The sequence below is a fragment of the Pseudophryne corroboree genome, chromosome 1 (genome assembly GCF_028390025.1).
Source record: "Pseudophryne corroboree isolate aPseCor3 chromosome 1, aPseCor3.hap2, whole genome shotgun sequence".
Lineage (NCBI taxonomy): Eukaryota > Metazoa > Chordata > Amphibia > Anura > Myobatrachidae > Pseudophryne > Pseudophryne corroboree.
The window spans coordinates 1006473082-1006480242 of NC_086444.1; the positions used below are offsets into that span (position 1 = coordinate 1006473082).

The 7161-nt window shown below is 35.5% G+C and overlaps 1 non-coding gene across 1 annotated transcript; it reads right to left on the reverse strand.

Annotated features, from left to right (window-relative positions):
* Positions 1 to 6713: 6713 nt before the first annotated feature.
* Positions 6714 to 6784, reverse strand: TRNAC-GCA (transfer RNA cysteine (anticodon GCA)). The gene has a single exon. It is a non-coding gene; the product is annotated as a tRNA-Cys (tRNA).
* Positions 6785 to 7161: the final 377 nt, after the last annotated feature.

Consider the following 7161-nt stretch of genomic DNA (forward strand, 5'->3'; position numbering starts at 1 on the left):
CTGCCACTTGAGTATGTTTTACATTACTTGAGTCCCAAACGAGGTATAGACTGCAAAGGGATGCTATACATTAAAAGCAAATTATAGGGGCACCTGGATTTGAACCAGGGACCTCTCGACATGCACTCAAATGCTCAACAACTGATTTATACCCCCTGGTCTTTCTAACTATAAGACCATACACATTGCAGCCTTGATGTAAAGGTTACTGTACTGTATTTCTTGTCCTGCAGGAGGTGAAGATGAGTCTGTTTCTTTATGGTAAAGCTTTGGAGTTATTAGTCAGGGCATAAATAGAGAGTTCACATACTGCAGGTATAATCTGTGAGCATGCTCAAAAAGAAACTTTGATCATCCTAAAGTTCCACTATAGTTAGTGCTAGTCAGAGTAGGATTTATTGAAATCCAGTTGTGACATTGTTTATTGGAAGCAAAACTGATCTAAAATACAAATTGTTACCAAACCAATATTAATAATTTCTGAAAACTATTTTATCATGGTACATTTTTGCTAAGAAAATAAAATATTTGAATTGTGGATCAGTGGGCTCAGATGTTCTGAATGCATGTATGCCTTACGGACTAATTGCAAAATCAGTCGTAGTTGAAAACATGGCTGTACCAAATAATTTTGAATTCTGCCATGTTAATGCCCAATACTCCCTTATTTATCAAAGTTAGTTAGGAATAAAGCATTCATCCTTCATGTACAGTTATTTAATGCTGTATAATTCTCTATCAAAAGTAGCTGTAAAAACCTGCCACTGATACTGTACTTTCCTGAGGTAAAGTATTAAGTTGAAATGTCAACATTTTTTGTTGCCTGACTGCCACTTGAGTATGTTTTTACATTACTTGAGTCCCAAACGACGTATAGACTGCAAAGGGACGCTATACATTAAAAGCAAATTATAGGGGGCACCTGGATTTGAACCAGGGACCTCTAGACATGCACTCAAATGCTCAACAACTGATTTATACCCCCTGGTCTTTCCAACTATAAGACCATACACATTGCAGCCTTGATGTAAAGGTTACTGTACTGTATTTCTCGTCCTGCAGGAGGTGAAGATGAGTCTGTTTCTTTATGGTAATGCTTTGGAGTTATTAGTCAGGGCATAAATAGAGAGTTCACATACTGCAGGTATAATCTGTGAGCATGCTCAAAAAGAAACTTTGATCATCCTAAAGTTCCACTATAGTTAGTGCTAGTCAGAGTAGGATTTATTGAAATCCAGTTGTGACATTGTTTATTGGAAGCAAAACTGATCTAAAATACAAATTGTTACCAAACCAATATTAATAATTTCTGAAAACTATTTTATCATGGTACATTTTTGCTAAGAAAATAAAATATTTGAATTTTGGGTCAGTGGGCTCAGATGTTCTGAATGCATGTATGCCTTACGGACTAATTGCAAAATCAGTCGTAGTTGAAAACATGGCTGTACCAAATAATTTTGAATTCTGCCATGTTAATGCCCAATACTCCCTTATTTATCAAAGTTATTTAGGAATAAAGCATTCATCCTTCATGTACAGTTATTTAATGCTGTATAATTCTCTATCAAAAGTAGCTGTAAAAACCTGCCACTGATACTGTACTTTCCTGAGGTAAAGTATTAAGTTGAAATGTCAACATTTTTTGTTGCCTGACTGCCACTTGAGTATGTTTTTACATTACTTGAGTCCCAAACGAGGTATAGACTGCAAAGTGATGCTATACATTAAAAGCAAGTAATAGGGGCACCTGGATTTGAATCAGGGACCTCTAGACATGCACTCGAATGCTCAACAACTGATTTATACCCCATGGTCTTTCTAACTATAAGACCATACACATTGCAGCCTTGATGTAAAGGTTACTGTACTGTATTCTTGTCCTGCAGGAGGTGAAGATGAGTCTGTTTCTTTATGGTAATGCTTTGGAGTAATTAGTCAGGGCATAAATAGAGAGTTCACTTACTGCAGGTATAATCTGTGAGCATGCTCAAAAAGAAACTTTGATCATCCTAAAGTTCCACTATAGTTAGTGCTAGTCAGAGTAGGATTTATTGAAATCCAGTTGTGACATTGTTTATTGGAAGCAAAACTGATCTAAAATACAAATTGTTACCAAACCAATATTAATAATTTCTGAAAACTATTTTATCATGGTACATTTTTGCTAAGAAAATAAAATATTTGAATTTTGGGTCAGTGGGCTCAGATGTTCTGAATGCATGTATGCCTTACGGACTAATTGCAAAATCAGTCAGAGTTGAAAACATGGCTGTACCAAATAATTTTGAATTCTGCCATGTTAATGCCCAATACTCCCTTATTTATCAAAGTTAGTTAGGAATAAAGCATTCATCCTTCATGTACAGTTATTTAATGCTGTATAATTCTCTATCAAAAGTGGCTGTAAAAACCTGCCACTGATACTGTACTTTCCTGAGGTAAAGTATTAAGTTGAAATGTCAACATTTTTTGTTGCCTGACTGCCACTTGAGTATGTTTTTACATTACTTGAGTCCCAAACGAGGTATAGACTGCAAAGGGACGCTATACATTAAAAGCAAATTATAGGGGGCACCTGGATTTGAACCAGGGACCTCTAGACATGCACTCAAATGCTCAACAACTGATTTATACCCCCTGGTCTTTCCAACTATAAGACCATACACATTGCAGCCTTGATGTAAATGTTACTGTACTGTATTTCTTGTCCTGCAGGAGGTGAAGATGAGTCTGTTTCTTTATGGTAATGCTTTGGAGTTATTAGTCAGGGCATAAATAGAGAGTTCACATACTGCAGGTATAATCTGTGAGCATGCTCAAAAAGAAACTTTGATCATCCTAAAGTTCCACTATAGTTAGTGCTAGTCAGAGTAGGATTTATTGAAATCCAGTTGTGACATTGTTTATTGGAAGCAAAACTGATCTAAAATACAAATTGTTACCAAACCAATATTAATAATTTCTGAAAACTATTTTATCATGGTACATTTTTGCTAAGAAAATAAAATATTTGAATTTTGGGTCAGTGGGCTCAGATGTTCTGAATGCATGTATGCCTTACGGACTAATTGCAAAATCAGTCGTAGTTGAAAACATGGCTGTACCAAATAATTTTGAATTCTGCCATGTTAATGCCCAATACTCCCTTATTTATCAAAGTTAGTTAGGAATAAAGCATTCATCCTTCATGTACAGTTATTTAATGCTGTATAATTCTCTATCAAAAGTAGCTGTAAAAAACTGCCACTGATACTGTACTTTCCTGAGGTAAAGTATTAAGTTGACATTTCAACATTTTTTGTTACCTGACTGCCACTTGAGTATGTTTTTACATTACTTGAGTCCCAAACGAGGTATAGACTGCAAAGTGATGCTATACAGTAAAAGCAAGTAATAGGGGGCACCCGGATTTGAACCAGGGACCTCTCGACATGTACTCGAATGCTCAACAACTGATTTATACCCCCTGGTCTTTCTAACTATAAGACCATACACATTGCAGCCTTGATGTAAAGGTTACTGTACTGTATTTCTTGTCCTGCAGGAGGTGAAGATGAGTCTGTTTCTTTATGGTAATGCTTTGGAGTTATTAGTCAGGGCATAAATAGAGAGTTCACGTACTGCAGGTATAATCTGTGAGCATGCTCAAAAAGAAACTTTGATCATCCTAAAGTTCCACTATAGTTAGTGCTAGTCAGAGTAGGATTTATTGAAATCCAGTTGTGACATTGTTTATTGGAAGCAAAACTGATCTAAAATACAAATTGTTACCAAACCAATATTAATAATTTCTGAAAACTATTTTATCATGGTACATTTTTGCTAAGAAAATAAAATATTTGAATTTTGGGTCAGTGGGCTCAGATGTTCTGAATACATGTATGCCTTACGGACTAATTGCAAAATCAGTCAGAGTTGAAAACATGGCTGTACCAAATAATTTTGAATTCTGCCATGTTAATGCCCAATACTCCCTTATTTATCAAAGTTAGTTAGGAATAAAGCATTCATCCTTCATGTACAGTTATTTAATGCTGTATAATTCTCTATCAAAAGTAGCTGTAAAAACCTGCCACTGATACTGTACTTTCCTGAGGAAAAGTATTAAGTTGAAATGTCAACATTTTTTGTTGCCTGACTGCCACTTGAGTATGTTTTTACATTACTTGAGTCCCAAACGAGGTATAGACTGCAAAGGGACGCTATACATTAAAAGCAAATTATAGGGGGCACCTGGATTTGAACCAGGGACCTCTAGACATGCACTGAAATGCTCAACAACTGATTTATACCCCCTGGTCTTTCCAACTATAAGACCATACACATTGCAGCCTTGATGTAAAGGTTACTGTACTGTATTTCTTGTCCTGCAGGAGGTGAAGATGAGTCTGTTTCTTTATGGTAATGCTTTGGAGTTATTAGTCAGGGCATAAATAGAGAGTTCACATACTGCAGGTATAATCTGTGAGCATGCTCAAAAAGAAACTTTGATCATCCTAAAGTTCCACTATAGTTAGTGCTAGTCAGAGTAGGATTTATTGAAATCCAGTTGTGACATTGTTTATTGGAAGCAAAACTGATCTAAAATACAAATTGTTACCAAACCAATATTAATAATTTCTGAAAACTATTTTATCATGGTACATTTTTGCTAAGAAAATAAAATATTTGAATTTTGGATCAGTGGGCTCAGATGTTCTGAATGCATGTATGCCTTACGGACTAATTGCAAAATCAGTCGTAGTTGAAAACATGGCTGTACCAAATAATTTTGAATTCTGCCATGTTAATGCCCAATACTCCCTTATTTATCAAAGTTAGTTAGGAATAAAGCATTCATCCTTCATGTACAGTTATTTAATGCTGTATAATTCTCTATCAAAAGTAGCTGTAAAAACCTGCCACTGATACTGTACATTCCTGAGGTAAAGTATTAAGTTGACATTTCAACATTTTTTGTTGCCTGACTGCCACTTGAGTATGTTTTTACATTACTTGAGTCCCAAACGAGGTATAGACTGCAAAGTGATGCTATACATTAAAAGCAAGTAATAGGGGGCACCCGGATTTGAACCAGGGACCTCTCGATCTGCAGTTGAATGCTCTACCACTGTGATATACCCCTGACCTTTCTCATTACAAGCACATACACATTGCAGCCTTGATGTAAAGGTTACTGTACTGTATTTCTTGTCCTGCAGGAGGTGAAGATGAGTCTGTTTCTTTATGGTAATGCTTTGGAGTTATTAGTCAGGGCATAAATAGAGAGTTCACATACTGCAGGTATAATCTGTGAGCATGCTCAAAAAGAAACTTTGATCATCCTAAAGTTCCACTATAGTTAGTGCTAGTCAGAGTAGGATTTATTGAAATCCAGTTGTGACATTGTTTATTGGAAGCAAAACTGATCTAAAATACAAATTGTTACCAAACCAATATTAATAATTTCTGAAAACTATTTTATCATGGTACATTTTTGCTAAGAAAATAAAATATTTGAATTTTGGATCAGTGGGCTCAGATGTTCTGAATGCATGTATGCCTTATGGACTAATTGCAAAATCAGTCGTAGTTGAAAACATGGCTGTACCAATTAATTTTGAATTCTGCCATGTTAATGCCCAATACTCCCTTATTTATCAAAGTTAGTTAGGAATAAAGCATTCATCCTTCATGTACAGTTATTTAATGCTGTATAATTCTCTATCAAAAGTAGCTGTAAAAACCTGCCACTGATACTGTACTTTCCTGAGGTAAAGTATTAAGTTGAAATGTCAACATTTTTTGTTGCCTGACTGCCACTTGAGTATGTTTTTACATTACTTGAGTCCCAAACGAGGTATAGACTGCAAAGGGACGCTATACATTAAAAGCAAATTATAGGGGGCACCTGGATTTGAACCAGGGACCTCTAGACATGCACTGAAATGCTCAACAACTGATTTATACCCCCTGGTCTTTCCAACTATAAGACCATACACATTGCAGCCTTGATGTAAAGGTTACTGTACTGTATTTCTTGTCCTGCAGGAGGTGAAGATGAGTCTGTTTCTTTATGGTAATGCTTTGGAGTTATTAGTCAGGGCATAAATAGAGAGTTCACATACTGCAGGTATAATCTGTGAGCATGCTCAAAAAGAAACTTTGATCATCCTAAAGTTCCACTATAGTTAGTGCTAGTCAGAGTAGGATTTATTGAAATCCAGTTGTGACATTGTTTATTGGAAGCAAAACTGATCTAAAATACAAATTGTTACCAAACCAATATTAATAATTTCTGAAAACTATTTTATCATGGTACATTTTTGCTAAGAAAATAAAATATTTGAATTTTGGATCAGTGGGCTCAGATGTTCTGAATGCATGTATGCCTTACGGACTAATTGCAAAATCAGTCGTAGTTGAAAACATGGCTGTACCAAATAATTTTGAATTCTGCCATGTTAATGCCCAATACTCCCTTATTTATCAAAGTTAGTTAGGAATAAAGCATTAATCCTTCATGTACAGTTATTTAATGCTGTATAATTCTCTATCAAAAGTAGCTGTAAAAACCTGCCACTGATACTGTGCTTTCCTGAGGTAAAGTATAAAGTTGACATTTCAACATTTTTTGTTGCCTGACGGCCACTTGAATATGTTTTTACATTACTTGAGTCCCAAACGAGGTATAGACAGCAAAGTGATGCTATACATTAAAAGCAAGTAATAGGGGGCACCCGGATTTGAACCAGGACCTCTCGATCTGCAGTTGAATGCTCTACCACTGAGATATACCCCTGCCCTTTCTCATTACAAGCACATACACATTGCAGCCTTGATGTAAAGGTTACTGTACTGTATTTCTTGTCCTGCAGGAGGTGAAGATGAGTCTGTTTCTTTATGGTAATGCTTTGGAGTTATTAGTCAGGGCATAAATAGAGAGTTCACATACTGCAGGTATAATCTGTGAGCATGCTCAAAAAGAAACTTTGATCATCCTAAAGTTCCACTATAGTTAGTGCTAGTCAGAGTAGGATTTATTGAAATCCAGTTGTGACATTGTTTATTGGAAGCAAAACTGATCTAAAATACAAATTGTTACCAAACCAATATTAATAATTTCTGAAAACTATTTTATCATGATACATTTTTGCTAAGAAAATAAAATATTTGAAT